This window comes from Carcharodon carcharias, chromosome 15 (genome assembly GCF_017639515.1).
Source record: "Carcharodon carcharias isolate sCarCar2 chromosome 15, sCarCar2.pri, whole genome shotgun sequence".
Classification (NCBI taxonomy): Eukaryota; Metazoa; Chordata; class Chondrichthyes; order Lamniformes; family Lamnidae; genus Carcharodon; species Carcharodon carcharias.
This window is the reverse complement of record NC_054481.1, coordinates 41,186,692-41,206,945: the sequence shown is the minus strand read 5'-3', so window position 1 is coordinate 41,206,945 and position 20,254 is coordinate 41,186,692. Positions and strand designations below refer to the sequence as shown.

The following is a 20,254-nucleotide window of genomic DNA, read 5'->3' as shown; positions in this document are numbered from 1 at the left end:
AATGGCATTCATTGTACAATTGCAAGGAACCGTCATCAATTTTTTTTGAGTGGAGATAAGAAATACATAGGAAGATCGGCATGGCCAAGTAGCCTTCTCAGAATGTCTGCCTACACTTAGCAAATTTCCAAACCAGCATTAATGGACAATTAAAATGATTCCAAGTTGCAAAAAAAAACTTTTCTCTGCCTTATTGATTAAAGTGCTATTTCAAATTCTAATTCTATTGTTCTTTTGCAGATATGGATGACTATCTTAGGCAATGAAACTACTGTAGCTCGTGGCTGCAGGGAAAGTTGCACAGATTCCAACACAGAGGAGAGCTGCAAAGAGCTGATGGGCATGAAGTATTGCATCAAGTGCTGCCCAAATCCTGTGTGCAATGTGGAGGTGTTGTTCAGTCATGGCACAAGGATAAGACAGGACACATGTAACACGTTTGTCATCCTTTCACTTGTCATTTTGGCTAAATCAGTGACATAAGAGGAAAATGTTGAATCTTTTAAACGCAGACTTTTTCAAAAGCCTCATGGACTCCACATAACCCTATTTCATGTCACTTTGCATGATTTCAATTGACAGCTCACTCACCAAAGTCAATGGTGTTTCTGCTTCCTATGACTTGCGGCTCTCAGTGTGACTCAGATTTAATAGCACCCATACCACTTACATAATTTATATAGTAAATGAATTAACAGCAGGGGTAATGATGTTTGATCCTGCTTTCATGTTAATTGACCTCATGAATTGTCCAAGGGGCACAGACATGAATGGATACAGCAGATAACTGGTTTAGCCATTCACCATCAGACCTGGCTGGACCACACAAAGCACCATCAGATCTTCTTTAGTCTTCCAAAAACTGCTCACTATTCCAAGAGCATCTTGAAATGCAAAGATAACTCACAGCTTATTTTCTTTAACTGGTCTCTTAAACCCCCTCCCCTGTCTTCTCCACCGTCACTCCAATAACAACTGCAAGGAGCTCATGGACTTTTGTCAGGCCATCCAATCAGGTGCCTCTGCAACTTCTGTCCCTTCCCTAGCCCACCAGGCTAAACTTCATCCAAGGTTACTCCCTGCCCTAGCCCTTGTTGTGCCTGCATGCCACTGAAATGTAAAGGTGCTCGGCAGAACAAGGGTTAATATGGGACTGGAGAATAGCCATGCCCACGGTATGATGTTTGGAGTCACACAGTAATAGACTGAGAGAACAGCCTTGAAAGAACACTCTGGAACCAAGCTGGGAGTTTCCCTTATCCCAGTGTTGACATAGCTTTTAACTATCATAAAATATAGACATGTTAAGAAAAGAACTTGTCATTATAGGCTTAGAACCTAGGCAGCTGAAGGTATGCTACCAATGGTGGAGTGAAGAAAATTAAATATCTGCACTAGGCCAAAATTGGAGGAGGGCAGAGATCCTGGTGGGTTGTCGGGCTGACCATGGCTATGGAGATTGGGAGGGGTGAGGCCATGGAAAAATTAGGAAACAAGAATGAGAATTTAAAATCAAAATGCTGCCAGACAGGGAACCCGTGTAGGTCAGCGAGTACAGGGATGATGGGAAGGTGGTGGCATGGTGGTTGTCACTGGGCTGGTAATCCAGAGACCCAGGGTAAAATTATGGGGACCTGGGTTGGAATCCCACCACGGCAGATGGTGGAATTTGAATTCAATAAAAAAATCTGGAATTAAAAGTCTGATGATTACCATGAAACCATTGCCAATTATCGTAAAAACTCGTCTGGTTCACTAATGTCCTTTAGGGAAGGAAATCTGCTGTCCTTACCTGGTATGGCCTACATGTGACTCCAGACCTACAGCAATGTGGTTGACTCTCAAATGCCCTCTGAACAAGGGCAATTAGGAATGGGCAATAAATGCTGGCTCAGCCAGCGACACTCCCATCCCATGAATGAATAAAGAAATTCATAACGCTCCTGCAAAGAGCCTTGGGACATTTTATTTCATTCAAGTAACTATGGAAATACAAGTATTATTGTTAAAATTTGTGGGTTCATTTGCATTATTTTGGATAACCAAGATTCAATTTTATTTTACTTATTTCACTGACATTTAATTTGAAATAGAATTCCTAAATAGAGAAGTGACTTTTGTTGCCGGTTTTGAGCTGGAACAGCATTTACACATTGCTATGAAATCCCTACATAATAATAGAGTGAAGAGTGAATAGGGTTTTGGAACAAAATGGAGGTGGTTTTCTTAGCACACAACTCACACTGCACAACTCCTCCTGAGACTGCAATAACCTTTCTTTCCCCTTTTTAATTATCTGTTGCCTTTAAGCCTGGAGAGAAAAATCAATCAGATCATTCACAGCAGTATGGCATGATGCAGTAATAATGCAGTGACATACTTCTGTGGCACATTTTGATGAGAATTGTGTCACTTAAATGCATTTAAGATGTTTTGACACATCTTGCATGTATATCCCATGCACTGTAGAGTTCTATCTCTAACACTTGCTAATGCTTAAAGATGATATTGAAACACTGTGCGGAGAAAGGGGAGCAGTTAGGTTAGTAACAGTTTACAATTAAATATGAGGGATTTGCATGGTCAATATGTGGTACCTCTCTTCATTTGAAAAGTCTTTGACTTTGATTTCCTCTCCTACAGTTTTCTCTCTATGCTACTCTGTCCATTTTTTACACCTATCTTAGATGGTTGCTATTCTCTGAGGCATGTTATAGCAATGTGTAAATATGTATCTATAATATATTAATCTTGCATGTGGCATATATTTCCATCCAAGATCACCTATTTCCACCTGCATAACATCACCCATTTCCATTCCTGCTTCAACTCATCTTCTGCTGAAGCCTACATCCATGCTGCCTCTAGGTTCAACTATTCCAAAGCACTCCTAGCCTGCCTCCCACATTGTATCTTCCGTAAATTCCCCCCAAATGTTGCTGCCAAGTCCTGTTCACCCATCATCCTTGTGCATGCTCATCTACACGGGCTCCCAGTCTGGCAGCATTTTGATTTTAAATTCTCATCCTTGTTTCCTAACTCTTCCATGGCCTTGCCCTCCTGATCTCCGTAACCACGGCCAGCCCTACAACCCAGCAGCATCTCTGCCCTCTTCCAATTTTGATTGAAAGTGCACATACCCAATTTTCTTCACTCCACCATGCATGCCTTCAGCTGTCTAGTTCTTTTCTCAACATGTTTATATTTTATGATGGTTAAAAAGCTATGTCAACATTGGGATAAGGGAAAAACTTAACTGCCTGCCATGGTGTTGTCTCCTACTGTTCCAAGTTTCTCACAGGCCTTTGGCATCTGGCCTGTTTATTTTCTTCCAATCCCACTTAAAAGAGCAACCACTTGCATTTATATAGCACTTCACACCCTATGAATTTCTTTTGAAATGAAGTCATTATTGTCACGTAGACAACCGTAGTCACTAATTAGCACACAACAAGGCCATCATAAGATGATTGACCAGCTCATCCAATTTTATTAAAGTTCATTGGCCAGGTACAAGGAAAACTCCCTTGCTTTTGAACGATGGCATGGAATCTTTTACACCTCCTGAATAGCCAGAGAAAGCTATTCTCACCCAATAATCTCACCCAAAAGATTGCAGCCCCAGGAATGCAGTACTGGTCTGTTAACCTAGATTATTTCAAATCCTGCATCAGGTTAATGATTCAAAAGCTTTCAACTGAGCCAAGCTAAATGCATGGTGCAGGATGAAGCATCCAAGCTGTGCACAAGTCTTTCGTTTGGAAACTGACTAAGCAGACTGAGCTCAGAGGGAGGATGCTGGTTCAGCCATTCAGGGCAACGAGAGAACATTAAATTCTTATTTTTCTTTGCTGCCATGTACTCTGTCTCTGGAAAGGCTCCTCACTCAGAGGGGAGAGGCACTAAGCTGAGGTTGACACCATCTTGTTACATTCTGATTCTCTCCTGTTGGCTTGAAGTTTACTTCTGACTCACTCATTTTTTAAAATGAAATTCCCTTCCCCTCCTGCTACCATGTGCTATATTATGGCTAAATTCCCATGATCTCCTTCCACTTTTTTGTTTAAAAATTAAACGAACATACAAATTAGGAGCAGAAGTAGACCTCTCAGCCCCTCGAGCCTATTCTGCCATTTGATAAGATCAGGGCTGATTTGATTGTGGCCTCAACTCTACTTTCCTGTCTATCCCCTATATCCTTTGACTCCCTTCTCAATCAAGAATCCAAAGTGAACATTGCCCTGAATTCCTATTCCCTCTCATTGCCATGTATTCTTTTTTACAATCCCTCCCATTCCTGTTACGATGTTGCATCTCTTCTTAGCCTGTTGATATGAGGAAAGAGGGAGGAAATATGGAGTCTAATTCAAGATAAAGTGAACATGAGGTAGAGTTGTAGAAAACTTGTGATAACAAGCAGCTAAATGGCACAAAAACACTTAAAAATATAAGAAAACTGAACTAGCTAATGACTGACAAACATTATCAGCAACATATCACCATTGGTACCACATACAAATAATATGGTGAGCATAACCTGCAAATTCCCACAGAAAAATGCCACAGAAAATCCTTTGAGTGTTAAAACAATAAACTACAGACAAGAAATGCTTTGCCAAATACTTTTCAATTAAGGCTGTGCCCTTTCCTTAATAAGTTTACAGCATCTTTAATTTACTCCATGGATAATACGAATAAGTAAGAAGTATTCTGTTATCCCAGGTAGTTTTCTAGCTGAGTTCAGTATTCACATTACTGTGTATATTTTAAAAGCTGCAAAGGGAATTCACTACTACAATTAAATGTTTCTTAAGTCATATCTGCCAAAGGTCATGCATTTTGTTCTGTTTCAAAGCAAATTTTTCAAACTAAACATTTGGTGTCCCGAAATGAGTTTGCAATCTGTATTGCACTTTAATCATATATCTCACTCCAAACTTTTCCTTTATATTGAAAGCCCTGTCATCAGTTACGTTACAAAAAGAAGGCCAGATTCATATATAACTTCAAAGAAACCCATTTTGTAACCTAAACTGTAAATTCTTACACCTGGGTATTCCAATTGATATTTTAAATTCGTTACCCCAGCTAATTGAAAAATTTTGAGAAGAAGGTCACTGACCTGAAGTGTTAACTCTGTTTCTCACTCAACAGATGCTGCCTGATCTGCTATGCATTTCCAGCATTTTCTGTTTCTATATGTTTAGTAGTTTCACAAGTTAGCGAGAATGCAGGTGTTAAATTAATCTTTTTTTCCTATGTTCCTTAATGCTAGCAAAGTAAATAAATAAATGATTTCCCTATTTTATACCGTGCTGACTGAGAAAATGTAACCCTGGACCTCTAGTTCTGTACTAAATGAAGGATTATTGAATACCTGGGATTAACTCAGTACATCAAGTGTTTTGCCAAATTTTGTGTTGGACAAGAAAGTTGGACACAGCAAGCTCTGTAGTACTGGAACAGAAAAACTAAACCAGTGTAGTCACATGCTGCATCAGAGAGTGTTAGAATATGATCCATGATCTTCCTCCTGCTAAGTAAGCTCCTGATTCACGAAGACCATCACCGATAAGCACTGAACGTGTATTGGTAGTGAGGGAAATGCCACCTGGATCATTCATGTTTCTCCCTGCATCTGGTTCAACAGCAGCTAAGACATAATTTCGAGAGGTAGTTGTCTACCTTCTCTTTCAGTCAGGAACTAGTTCGAGGAACCTAAAGTACAGGAGAAAATAACTAAATAGGATTTTTAAAAATGAAACCGTCAAAGTGCCAGCACCAGGGATACATAAAACTTTATTTATACATCTGAACTTTATTTTGTCAGCAATTTATATTAGTAGATTTCACTGTTGACATTTCTGTTCTCAGATTAAAATTTAAAAAGTAGAAGCAAAATCTTTGCTATTCATTTTTGAAAATGCTTAGCTGTTAAGTGCTGGTTCACCATAACCACTATAGCCACTGTCCTCCATGACATGATTATCTCTGTACATCTGCTCAACAGCAACTTCCTTTCTGTGTTCAAAGCTCTCACTCCCTCTTAACTTCCTACCCCTGACATCCTCTCAGTATATCCTGAAGCTTTTTGTGACATGCAACTCTACTGGTTTCTAACCATTAGATTTGGCTGAACTATCTTAAACATTCATCATTGTCTAAAATCCCTCCACGGCCCTGATCCACACTAACTCTACAACTTCCTTCAGGCCTGTGCTCCAGAACTCACTCAGTTTTAGCACATCACTCCCCACTTTCCAAAGTCTCATTAAAACCTATCTCCTAATTGATGCCTTCAGCCTCCTTACCTAAACTTCCTCCAAAACATCTACTTGTTGGCTTTCGCACAAACAAATGATGTTATAACTACTGCCCGTAGCTAGCCAATTTTTTTAATCCTATAACCTCACATGAACCCTTCTAAAAGCTCTACTGGCTTTAGACAATCTGTGGTTCATCATCTGGGAATGCATCATGTGGCAAGGTGCTTCCTAGGTAGGTAAAACTATTCACTTCAGACAGCATGTGCTTCTTGATGATTATATGGAGTGATACATAAGGTTTTATGGGGCAGAATTGTATATCATTTCCATCTTCTACAGACAGATGATGAGACCAAATTTCTTGGGAGCATCTGAGAAATGGTCCATGATGACTTAGAGGTTCTCTCCTGTGTGGGCAGCAAGGGTACAATATTCAGCAAACAACAACTTCCAAACATGTTCTTCAGAGGTTTTAGTTTGGTCTGGAGATGACAGAGATTGTAAAAATTTGCCATCCACCTTTAAGCAAATGCACACTCCTTTATCCAGGTTCCTGAAGGCATAAACAAGCATAGAAACAACCTATGTATTAAACAGTGTGGGAGCTAAAACAACAAGCCACAGGAGGCAGAGGAGGAGCTTGAAATTTCACCATCTTCCACGATCCTGGCCAGCTTGGAACTGGCAGATCATCTGAATACACTTATCAAGACAACTAATTTGGCCAGTAGTTTCCAGAGGCCACTCTGCTGACTGTATCAAAGGCCTTTGTGAGATCAACAAAGACACATTAAAATTTTGTTCTGGACATTTTTCCTGAAGTTGTGTAGCAGTAAAGACCTCAGTAGTACTTCTGGCTTTTCTGAATCCACACTGGCTATCAAGCAAGAGTTTCTCAGCTGTATGGTCGATGTAATAATTTAAGATAACACTAGGAAGGATTTTCCCTGCAATGTCAAATAGGGGAATTCCTCTATGTTTGTCACACACCTAGCTACTTGTGTTTGAATACATCATGCACCTCTTATACCTGTGTGGGATTCATTATTTTTGTCGCAGCAGACAGAAAAGCTCAAACACTAAGCTAGTCGGTGTCCTCAGGTTTGATAGACCTTAGCAGCTATAGAATTGGAGCCTGGATCCTTGACACTGGAGAGAGACTTGATAGCTGGATTGCCCAATTAAGGTTCTTCAGCGAGACTCACTTTAATCAAACTTTGAGGTAATTGATCTGTGATCTGATTTTCTATATGTATTTAATAGATTTAAATTGTTAGCTGATCTGTCCAAGATCTGCATCCGTCAGTCAACAAGATAGAGCCACCAACACTCATTAGGGAGGTCACCTCTAAGAGGACAATAGATGGTTTGTAAAGCCTTTCATACTATATATATTGGCCAAATCTGGATTTCCCCAGTTTTGTGCATGGCTCAGTTTTGTTTGAAGCTCACTGTGCTTATTGTTGTATGCAGCTCCTTTTGATGTTAATGGCAACCATGCTTGTTGAAAGTTATATTTCTCACAGTGCAGTTCAGTGATCTCCATGTCATTCTCATCAACAACAATATATAAATGCATTTTTTTTATTCTTGTGGGTCTTGCTGGCAAGGCCAGCATTTATTTTCCATCCCTAATTGACCTTGAACTGAATGGCTTGCTAGGCCATTTCAGAGGGCAATTAGGAGTCAACCATTTTAGTGTGGGTCTGGAGTCACATGTAGGCCAAACTGGGTAAGAGTGGCAGATTTCCTTCCCTAAAGGAAATTAGTGAATCCGACGGGTTTTTAATAATAATCACGACAGTTTCAGGTTCAACATTACTGAAACTAACTTTGCATTATCAATTGAATTTTTTTATTAAGTAATTGAATTCAAACTCCACCAGCTGCCATGTAGGATTCAAACCCAGGTCCCCAGAGCATTAGCTTAGATCTCTGGATTACTAGTCCAGTGACATTACCTCTATGCCACCATCTCCAAATTATTGTTGGTAATTCCTCCACAAATGCTAGTTTGACCAAATAACGCTTGTTAGGTATTTAGGATAGAATTTCACCACTCCCCATGTTAGAAATAGTGGAAGAAAATTCCACCCACACAGCTTTATTTAGATTATTACATTTTGATTTATCACTATACAGTACAACTGATACATCAACTCTAACATAACCTCACCCCAAACTAAAACAAAAATACCTGGAAAAACTCAGCAGGTCTGACAGCATGTGCGGAAAGGAACACAGTTAATGTTTCGAGTCCGTATGACTCTTCAACAGAACTAAGGAAAGTATTTTCCTTAGTTCTGTTGAAGAGTCATACGGACTTGAAACATTAATTGTGTTCCTCTCCGCAGATGCTGTCAGACCTGCGGAATTTTTCCAGGCATTTTTAATTTTGTTTTGGATTTCAAGCATCCACAGTTTTTTGCTTATAATCTCACCCCAATTTAGTTTGCATTAATTCTGAAATGAGAGAGAGAGACAGACAGTAGAAGGAAACCTGTCAATTTAGAGAGACTATGACAATTTTAGCAGTAACTTACTTAGACTTAGTTCCTCTGGTCCTAAGCAGGACAATGGGCAGCAAGACTCTCGTTCACCACAATCTCTTTTGCTCCAGCCCAGGTGATGTCCCACTCTTGAAGGTCCTCCTTAAATGTACTTCACCAGGTCTTCTTCAACTGGCCCCGTCTTCTTTTTCCATCTGGTGATGTACATTCTACAGCTACTCTGGGAGGCGAAATACGTGTCCTGTCAATCTCAGTTGTCTCCCTTTCACAATGTCCCGCAGGCACTTCTGATCAGTTTTCTGTAGCACTTCTCTGTTGGCGATGTTGTCTGTAACTTGTACAAACCCATCACCTCTACAGAAACAGCAAGAAGTAGCCATTTAGCAGTAGAGAATTATTTCTTTTTAATTAAAATCTAAGTGTGGGGATATACTGTTTGTGCTGGAGTTTAGATGGGTTTTTAGGTTTATGTTGTTGTTCTTTTTGTACATCAGCTCAGAGGTAGCTGTGACACAAAAGCAACTAATATGGAAAGCAACTTCACAACCATTCATTGCTGACCATGCCTCTTGTAGAATAGGATAGCAATGACAACAGAGTACAATCACAGATGAATGTATCAAGGGCCAGAATCTCATAGAATTGAAACTAATGTTTGGAACACAGACTTAGAGAAGCTGTATCGGAGCAGATCACAGCCCCGATAGCCTAAAGCATGATCCAGTGATTTTTAAAAACTCTACCTTAAGTTTCTGCGCACTAAAGAGTTTCAAACTATGACATTATATGGGAGAGCTTTCCACATCCATGAGAACTGAGAAGCTTCACTACTAGCAATTGGTGCAAACATTTCCAATAAATTTAAAATTATGGGATGCAGCTTGCGATGTCTGGCTGAAACACATAGCCGAATGCTTGGGAGAAGCAAAGAACTTATCGGTTCGCTGGTCTGCACGACTCAAATCTGATATTCAATTCCACTCTGTACCTCCAACATCGCTTTAACAAACCTCAAACTCATGGCAGGTGATAACCAAGCCCCAAGACAGTTTGTTACTTAAGAGAATTTGCAATTTGATTAATATAAATCTCCAATAGACATAACAATCACCTATTTCTGACTGTGCGCGCTATTTTGGCAGCTATCATGTATCAGTATAAAGGGGCCAAATAGATGAGCTACCTTCCTCTTTGCTTTGAGGAGTTGCTGTTGGGGCAGGGGAAGAAGTGGCCGTCGCCATAGTAACGTGACCCGGAAGTGGTGCTGGTGGTGACGGCGCGCGCGGTAAATGCAAAGGAGGAGAGAGAAAGTGAGTGTGTGTGCATGTGTGAGAGGGAGGGGGAGAGAGTAAAAGATCCGAGGGAGACTCTCAGTCGGGTTCTGTGTGTGTACGCGGACCGGGATCAGAGGCACGGACACTCACCCGGGAACAGGCTGGTCTGGTCCGGCCGAGGCCTGGCCCCCGTCCCGGGACCCCCTTGACTGTACCCGGGGAGGGGCAAGGGCAGGGCCAGACACCCAGTGAGGCGAGAGCCCCGGGGAACCCGAGCTGCCGCCATCTTCTGGCTCTGGGGAACTCCTCACTTCCGTCTCCATTGTGTCTGCTGTTTGTTTTTCTTTTAACTCCAGGTAAGAGCTTGTTTATTTTTCCATAATGTTCACCTTTTTAGATTAAAGTTGCTTAGTAGCTATTTTGGACACTAACTTTTTTGGGCACTTTAAGTTGCCCCAACCTAATTTTTCTTAAATTTTGTGAACACAAATATTTTTCTAAATTGTATGTCATCCCTGAACGCTCCTTTGTAGCTGTCACACGAGGTGTTGCAATTAAGTCAAAAGTTTCATCAATAATCCTTTGACTCAGTTATTTTGTTAATTTAGTAGAAAAAGTATAGTCAAATATTGCTTGCTTTGTATGAAGTAATAAAATGCAAATGAAGTTTATTGAATGTTGCAGAACAGCAGGTGCTATAAGTATTTGCAAGGATTGCAAAAAGACTTTCTTTAAATGTTGACTTTAGAAGTGAAAATATTCTAGTGCTTATAACTTGTCAGGTTTAGTGAATATGTTTGTGTGTGTGTATAAAAGAGGTGGAAAAGGTGATTGTTTAAAATATAGACCTACCAAAATGGCTAGAACAAATGATCTGGATCATTTCTATATTATTCACCTCCGAAAGATGGAAAATGAAATGACACACTTCATTGCAAAAGTGGTAAGAAGTAAACTGTAGCTTCGGATTTTTTTCTTAAACTCCTAGTTCATGCTGGGATATAACTGCTTGTGTTTGCACCAGGCCATTTTTCACAGTGAGCATAGGAACACAGTTCGACTAGAGGGAGAGAAGGAAAGTAGAGCTGGCGGAATGGTCACGTGTTGGCATTTCTAGCAAGGAGTGGAAATATTAACACATTTTTCACTCCCTAATCCAGGAGTGTCAAGAGCAATTATAGAACCCTGACTGTGATCACTTAATTCAGCAGGGACTGTAATTGAACCTGGGGCCCTGCTGCTACCAGTAGCTTGCTACTTGCTTTAATTAGTTAAACCATTTGGGAGAGAGCTAGATAGATTGAAATTAAAGCAAAAGTTGCTGGAAATCTGAAACAAAAAATAAAGTGCTGGAAAAACTCAACAGGTCTAACAGCATCTGTGGAGAAAAACAGAGTTAATGTTTCAAGTCCGTATGACTTCTTCAGAGCTAAAGGGTAGTAAAAATGTGATGAAATTTATACTGTTTGAGTGGGGTGGAGCACATGAAGCTGGATAGAAGGCCAGTGAAAGGTGGAGGCAAAGGAGAGATTGACAAAGATGTCATGGACAAAGGGGTGTTAATGGTAGAGAGAGTGATTTGTGCAGATAATACTACGGTCCTTCCCATCCATTTGGTTTTTCTTCACTATAATTGGGGACAAATAAATTATTTCCTTAAAGCAAAATTTGTAAATGATCAACTTGGCTTGTATTCAGTGCCAGTAACGTTTACGTAATGTAAATACATAATTGCAGATGTTCTTGGATCTTAATTTTGTTTTCCTTTTTTAAAATTAGTGCCAAGCAATTATTGAAGAATAATAAAACATTACAACTTCTTCCTTTCTCTTCTCTTCCAACACCCCACCCCCCCCATGGCATTTTAAAAATTCTTTCATGGGATGTGTGCTTTGCTGACAAAGCTAGCAATTTTTGCCCATCTCTAATTCCTCTTGAACTGAGTGGCTTGCTTGCCATTTTCAGAGAGCAGTCAAGAATCAGTCGAGTCACTTGTAAGCCGAACCAGGTAAGGACACCAGATTTCCTCCCCTAAAGGAAGGACATTAGTGAACCAGATGGGGTTGCTTTTTTACAACATTTGATGCTAGTTTCATGTTCATCAATAATGAGACTAGCTTTATAATTCCACGTTTACTAATTGCATTTAAATTCACCAGCTGCCATGGTGGGATTTGAACCCACGTCCCCATAGCATTAGCCTGGGCCTCTAGTGACATTATCACTACACCACTTATTGGTAGGGAAAGAAGTGGTAGTTATTGATTGGTGGTTGTTAGCATCCCAGCGACAGATTTCTGTTTGTGTTTAATCAAAATGGTGTTTGGCTGTATCTTCATATAGACTAGTATCACAGGTTTGAGCAGATAAATTAAAGGACCCATCTTTGAGCATTTTTTAAAAATCTTTTGCTATTAAGATGCTACTTAACTGTAGGAAAAGTTAATTTTATTAACTTTCCCAAAATATTCTGCATGTTTCCACTGCTTTCTGCTTTTGAATCAGTTGTGAAATCTGGTTTTGGTCACAAAGTACAGAATGTTGAGAGAGAAAATAGGAGTAGCTTAACTCCAACACATCACAAATGCTGTCTTCCACCATCTCTTTTTTAAAAAAAATCCTCGGCTTTGTGACCTGTATCACATTCCACGTGTGTAGGTTATTTACTTTTCGTTCTGCTGGACCTGGAGATTGGTTGCTGGACCAGTTTATGCCTTTTAACTTGCTTTGTCCTATACAGGAAGTTTGTACAGAATTTTCTACACTGTTTTCAAATAGTGCATCTGTGGGTTAAGTAATTTCAGTTTAAGTTATTTTGGTTTAAGTTTGTACTTTGTTGGCAAATCAATGTAAACAACTGGCCCTGTGCCTTAATCTCCTTTAGCGGGCAATGGTGGCATTTTGATGATGTCACTTGGACTAGTAATCCAAAGGTCCAGGCTTAATGCTCTGGGGACATGGGGTTAAATCCCACCATGGCAGCTGGTGGAATTTGAATTCCATTAATAATTCTGGAATTTTAAGAAAAACACTAGTCTCGGTAATAATGACTATGAAACCATTGTCGGTTGTTGTAAAAACTCATCTGGTTCACTAACGGCCTTTAGGGAAGGAAATCTGCCAAAATCTTAAATACATAGAATGCCATGTACTCCGCCTTCTCACATCTCTCTGATAGTGAAGGATTTAATTCCACGATTTGCACAGATTTCTTGGTAGGGTTTCCTGCCCTTGAGTAAAATTTACAATGTATTTTTCTTAACAGTTTACTCCTCACTCCTAAAGGTGTTTGCTTCATTGTGCTGGCTTTATCCCCATTATTTCTAAAGTCTGCAATATTCATCTGATTGTTCACAGTGAACCAAAGCAAGCTAATTTATTCTGGGGAGATTCACAGACAAACACCTTCAGTCCTTGCCCAATGTCCATGTCTGCACTTCCAGCACATGTTGCCGGAGAGCGATTAGAAACAGGAAGATAGTTAATTTTTACCTCCTGACCCATGAATGCCAGTGGTTATTGTAGCATCTCTGCTATCACTCCAACTGAGCACAACTCACCCAGTGTGACCAGGGAACTGACCTGGGATTTTCCAGTTACTCAATGGATCCTATTTCTCACCAAGTTTACCTTATTCCAGTCACTCCAACTTTTGCTCCTAGTACCTGAATGCATCAAATTTAAAATTCTTATCCTTTTGTTTAAATCTATCCACAACTTCCTCTTATCTTTGCACTCTCGTCTAGTACTTTAGCTCTTCATGAACTCTCCATTCTTCTGATCTCAGTCTTTTGGTCATCCCACCTCCTTTGATCTATCAGTGGCAACCTGTTAATCACATCTTGTAGAACCTATAGCAGATATGTTGGCTACATCCGCCGTCAGGTTAGCGTATTGGCCAGAATAATGGCAATACCCAAGTAGTATCACTTAACTATTTGAGATGAGTCTAGGCTACCCTGTTCCTTTTAATAATATTAACTGTTTCACGGTTAAATCATTAACACAGACATTATGTCAAGTCTGAGGATTGGTGAGAAGGAACTTGCTCCAGTATACTTTCTGGGTGTCATGTGATATAACTCACAAAGGAAAGGTATACAATATATCAGGGAACAGACAATCTAAGGTCAGAACTCAGAGTTCAGCCAGAAAGACAACACCAACAGAGGCCAAGTTTGATCACCGTGGGCCTGCAAAAAATCAGGTTGTATGGATGTATTGTATAACCTTACTAGTTATTATACTATTGGTGTCTGAGTGATAAACTTGTCATGCTGTCCACGTGCAATGTACCCTAGCCTGAATCACAATGAATTATTTAACTACGTTTAAAAGATTTCTTAACACAACCTATGCCTCTTGCTCTGGAGTTCCCTTCCTAAACTCATCTGCCTCCACCTCCTTCTCTTCCTTTAACATTGTCCATAAAATTGACTCTTTGAACAAGCTTTAAGAAATAGCAGAAGTAGGCTATTTGGCCCCTCAAGCTTGCCCTGTCATTCAGTAAGATCATGGCTGATTGCCCCAGGCCTCAACTCCTCTTTTGTTCCAGCTCCTCATAGCCTTCAACTCCCCAATATTTCAAAGGTCCATCTACCTCCTCTTTAAATACTTTGTGATCCAGCCACCACAACTCTCAGGTAGAATCTCTACCTGACATTCACTAACCTCAGAGAAGAAATTCTTTCACATTTCAGTTTTAAATGAGTGCCTTCTTATTCTGTAACCAAGCCCCCAGTTTGAGATTCTCCCACTAGTGCAAACATCATCTCAACATCTACCCTGTCAAGCCCCCTCGGAATCTTGTACATTTCAATAAGATCACCCCTCATTCTTCTAAACTCTAATGAATAAAGGCCTAATCTGTTTAGCCGTTCTTGATAATTCAACCCCTTTAACCCAGGAATCAGCCTAGTGAATCTCTTTTGAACTGCTTCCAATGCCAGTATATCCTTTCTTAAATACAGGGACTGAATCTGTACACAGTACTCCAGGTGTGGCCTCTCCAACACCTTGTACAGTGGTAACAAGACTTCCCTATTTTTAAACTCCAACCACCTAGCAGTACAAGTGAAAATTCCAAAACAAAAATAAAAATACCTGGAAAAACTCAGCAGGTCTGACAGCATCTGTGGAGAGGAACACAGTTAATGTTTCAAGCTGGTATGACTCTTCAACAGAACTAAGGAAAAATAGAAAAGAGATGGAATATGTTGAAGGTGGTATTTGCCTTCTTAATTATTTGCTGCACCTGCATGCTGACTTTTTGTTTCATGCACAAGAACACCGAGATCTCTCTGTGCTGCATTATTCTGGAGTGTCTCCATTTTGAAATAATTTTGATTCTCCCTACCAAAGTGCATGACCTCACACTTTCCTACATTAAACTCCACCTGCCAAGGTTTTGCCCACTCACTCAACCTATCTATATCCCCTTGCAGGTTCCTTATGTCTTCATCACAACATGCCTTCCCACCTATTTTTGTATTGTCAGCAAATTTGGATACGTTACACTCTGCCCCCTCCTCCAAGTGATTAACATAAATAATTGAGGCCCTAGGACTGATCCTTGTGAAGCTCCACGTCTTGATTCTGTCTTCTGTGTATTAGCCAATCCTCAATCCATGCTAATACATTATCCCAGCACCATTAGCTCCTATCTTGTGCAGTAACCTCTTATGTGGCACCTTATCGAATGCCTTCTGGAAGTCCAAATACACCACATCTATCAGATCCCCTTTACCAACTCTGCATGTTATATCCTCAAAGAACTCAAGCAAATTTGTCAAACATGAGATCCCTTTCACAAAACCATGTTAACTCTGTTTGATTGTGTTAAGCTTTTCTAAATGTACTGCTATTTCTTCCTTTAATAATGGACTCTAGTATTTTCCAATGACAGATGTTAGGTTGACTGGCCTATAGTTTACAGCTTTTTGTCTCCCTCCTTTGAATAGCGGTGTCACATTAGCAGTTTTCCAATCTGCTGGGACCATCCTGGAATCCAGTGAGTTCTGGAATATTTCGATCAATGCCTCCGCTATCTCTGCAGCCACTTCCTTAAACCCTGGGATGCAGGCCATCAGGTCCTGGCGACTTGTCTGCCTTTATTCCCATTAGTTTGTCAAGTACTTTGTCCCTCATGATAGAGACTGATGCAAGATCTTTCCTCCTATTAGCTCCTTGCTTATCTGATATCTTTGGGATGTTTATATTGTCCTCCACCATGAAGACTGATGCAAAATATTGGTTTAAATTATCTGCCACTTCCCTGTTCCCCGTTATCAATTCTCCAGTCACATCCTCCAAGGGTCCCACGCTCACCTTAGCCACTCTCTTTTTATATACCCGTGGAAGCTCTTGCTGTTTGTTTTTATATTTCTTGCCAACTTACTGTCATAATCAATTTTCCCCCGTTTTATTAGCTTTTTAGGCATCTGTTGCTGGTTCCTAAAAAAAATAATAATTCCCAATCCTCTGGTCTACCACTAGTTTTCACTGCTTTGTATGCCTTAGTTTTTGATTGGATACTCTCCTTGACCGCCTTTGTTAACCATGGGTGTTTCATCCTTCTCATCGAGTCCTCCTTTTTGACTGGGATTAATTTTTGCTGAGGGTCATGAAGTATCTGCTTAAGTGTCTGCCACTGACCTTCCCCTTAGTCTATTTTCCCAGCCCGCTTTAGACAACCCTTTCTTCATATCTCTGTAATTGCCCTTATTTAAGTTGAGGACACTGGTTTGAGACCCGAGTTGCTTGCCCTCAAACTGAATTTGAAATTCTACCATGTTGTGATTGCAACCCCCTAGAGGATCCTTAACTATAATAACTCTGAGTAATCCCACCTCATTGCACATTACTAGATCTAAAATAGCCTGTTCCTGGCTAGGCTCTGCAATGTCTTGCTCTAAGAAACAATCCCTGATGCACTCTACAAATTTGCCTTCCATGTTAACCCCTGCCAATCTGATTTGTACAGTCAATATGCAGATTAAAATCACCCATGACAATTGTAGCACCCTTCTTACATGCCTTCATTATTTCCCGTTTTATTCTTCAGCCTACAGTGAGGCACCTCTTCGGGGGCCTATAGACGACAGCCGTCCATGACTACTTCCTCTTGCTATTTCTTTTTTCCACCCAAACTGATTCCACATCACAATCTATTGCACCTATATCACTACTCAGCACTGCACTCATATCTTCCTTTATTAACAAAGCTAGCCTACCCCACCTCCTTTTCCTTTTTGCCCATTTTTCTGGAACGGTGAATACCTTTGCACATTGAGTTCCCAGTCTTGGTCACCCTGCAACCACCTCTATGTAATAGCTATCAAGTCATATTCATTTATTTCTATTTGTGCAGTCAACTCATCTATCTTATTACAAATGCTGTGTGCATTCAGATATTGTATGTTAAGCTTTGACTTTCTACCATTATTGCTCATTCTGGTTCTGATTTCTGCTGCACTCTTCCTGTCACACTTTGATTATCTTCACTACCCTGCACCTCTGCTCTCTCATTTAGTTTTGATTTTCTAAGTTTCCCTTTGATTGAATCCGTGCCCCCCCCTCAACTTATCAGTCCTATCTACAACCCCAGATATACAATTTGCCAGGACACTGGTGCCAGCATGGTTCAAAAGAAGCCCATCCCAACAGAACAGCCCTCTCCTTCCCAGTACTCGTGCCTGCGCCCCATGAATTGGAACCTATTTCTCCAGCACCAATCTTTGAGCCATGCATTTACCCCTAATCTTATTCACCCTATGTCAATTTGCACGTGGCACAGATAGTAATCTGAAGGTTATCACCTTTGTGGTTCTGCTTTTTAATTTAGCCCCAAGCTGCTCATAACCCCTCAGCAGAATCTCTTTCCTAGTCCTACCTATGTCATTGGCACCTACGTGGACCATGACATCTGGATCCTCCTCCCCTGTCCCCCACCCCACCCCAACCCCCAAGTTCCCCTCCAGCCCAGAAAACATGTCCTTAATCTTGGCACCAGGCAGGCAACACAGCCATCAGGACTCTGTCTTTGCTGCAGAGAACAGTATCTATTTCCTCTAACTATGCTATCCCCTATTATTACTACACTTCTCTTTTCTCCCCCCACTTGAATAGTGCTCTGCCATGGTGCTGTGGTCAGTTCACTCATCCTCCCTGCAGCTTGTGCCTTGGTCCACACTAAGAGCATGAACCTCTTACCTATTGGACAAGGGCACTGGCTGAGGCTCCTCCAAAGCTAAATTTTGGGTTTCTATACCTGCCTTACTTGCATCACACTCTCCTGTCCCTGACCGCAGTCCAAATTTGATGTAATTAATCTAAAGGGTCTGACTGTCTCCTGAAACAGTGTCAAGGCAACTCTTCCCCCTCCTTGATGTGCCACAGTGTCCGCAGCTCAGACTCCAGCTCATCAACTCTGAGCCGAAGTTCCTCGAGCAGCCAACATTGCTGCAGATGTGGTCACTGTGGATCACACCAGCGTCCACCAGCTCCTACGTACTACAGCTGCAACACATTGCCTGCCCAGCCATCTCTATTCTATTTAATTATGCTAAATATTTTAAAAGTGAATTTCTTAACTGTACTCTTCAGCTGTAATAACATTTCCTGATTTACACCACTTGGTCAATCAAAAGAGACACAGAAGTGATACCCACCAATCACCTACCTATTTTCCTTTGATGTCACACTTCGGCTCTGACAGGTAGAACCAGGTGGTCCTCCTCTCGCACTCTTCTCTAGGTGTTGCTCACTGCCTTATGGTTACTTCTGCTAATAGCTCCATAAAAATTTTTTCTTACCCCTCAATCAAATTCCTTCATGTGCTATTCAGTTGTTAAAGGCAGTACATAAATGGAAATTGTCAAATAAAATTGTTTACTGTGCTTCAGTGCATTTCTCTTAACATTAAGCACCTATTGACTCAGTGTGGGTTTACCACATAGAATTTTGAATTTGTGCACTTTAAAATAGCATAACTTCAAACTGCAGAATGCCAAGTGAGAACCAGACAGAAAAGGGAGAGAAAATCCAATTGCAGGTATTCCTATCTGTTCAGACACTCCTGCAGGCTATTTTAAGACCGAGCATTGGCAGAGCATTAAGACTAAATCACTTGTCATACTCCCTTGAATATGGAATGGTGTTTCAATGCAAGGGAGGAAACTAACATTTAAAATGAGGCAGTATAGTAAGTGTAGGCAGTGGCTTTGATAACACTGTAGAGGACTGAATTATTTCCATGCTCGCAGAAACCAGCAAAACAATTGCTGTGAAATTGGTATCTTTATTGCAACAATACTTCTTTAAATCCCCTTCTCATGTCATATCCATCCCATTCCTTTCATCTCTCTCATATCATCCTCCTCCCTTTTTTCCAAAGCCATCTCCCATTTCAGCCCTCTTATGCCCTTCTGTTCTCCCCCCCCACCGCTTTTCTTCATCGACAGCACACTGATCTTCCCTGCAACCTGTCACTACTGCCACCACTGGTTGGCCAGCGTCGTGTGTCATGGACACAAGTCCTCTCCCTTATGCGTCCGTGCAGTCTGTCTAATCAACTCACCAAACAGTCAGAAAAGTGTGGCAGACAAAAACTACATATTATTTTATTATTATAGATTGTTCCACTATTGCTGCTAAAACTGACCAAAATGTGGGTGTTGCCAATGCTTTGAGAAGGAGTCAGCGAGAATTAGAAAGCCTTACTTATATTGGTCCAAGTATACCATTAGTTCCAACTTAACTGTCGCACTTTAAAGTACCTCTTGCTGCTTCAACCCACCAACTTTTTTTTGTATGTCATCTTAACAATCAAATTTACATTAGGGATAGGCTACCCAGTACTGGACAGGATTACAAATTGGCTCAGAAATTCTCACTAATTCCAATCCTCCATAGTTTTTTGTTTCTAAACTTTATTTATCTATATGCGATTGCATTTCATTGTTTATTCGTTCATAGGATGTGGACATTGCTGGCTACTCCAGCATTTGTTGTCCATTCCTAATTGAGAAAGTGGTGCTGAGCCACTGCCTTGAGCTGCTCCAGACAATGTAGTGTAGGCACACCCATAGTGCTGTTAGGGAGGGAGTTCCAGGATTTTGACCCAGCAACAGTGAAGGAACAGCAATATAGTTCCAAGTAAGGATGGTGTGTACCTTGGAGGGGAACTTGCAGGTAGTGGTGTTCC

The 20,254-nt window shown here is 40.7% G+C and overlaps 1 protein-coding gene and 1 long non-coding RNA gene across 9 annotated transcripts in view; one reads left to right on the top strand and one right to left on the bottom strand.

Annotated features, from left to right (window-relative positions):
• LOC121288622 overlaps nt 1-10,024 on the bottom strand; it is a 35,970-nt gene extending 25,946 nt beyond the window's left edge. Inside the window, exons 1-2 of one of the 2 annotated variants that reach the window (XR_005945397.1) lie at nt 9,960-10,024; nt 8,810-9,130 (exon numbers count right to left, since the gene is read on the bottom strand). This is a non-coding gene — a long non-coding RNA (uncharacterized LOC121288622). Of the gene's footprint in view, nt 1-8,809 lie in introns of both variants that reach the window. The other variant, XR_005945396.1, reaches the window with a different exon arrangement.
• The window catches only part of zgc:112980 (uncharacterized protein LOC503706 homolog), a 73,281-nt gene continuing 63,048 nt past the window's right edge, over nt 10,022-20,254 (top strand). For 6 of the 7 annotated variants that reach the window (XM_041207258.1, XM_041207260.1, XM_041207261.1 and 3 more), the window contains exon 1: nt 10,069-10,406. The gene's annotated coding sequence lies outside the window, so the exon portion shown is untranslated. Of the gene's footprint in view, nt 10,407-20,254 lie in introns of all 7 variants that reach the window. The other variant, XM_041207256.1, reaches the window with a different exon arrangement.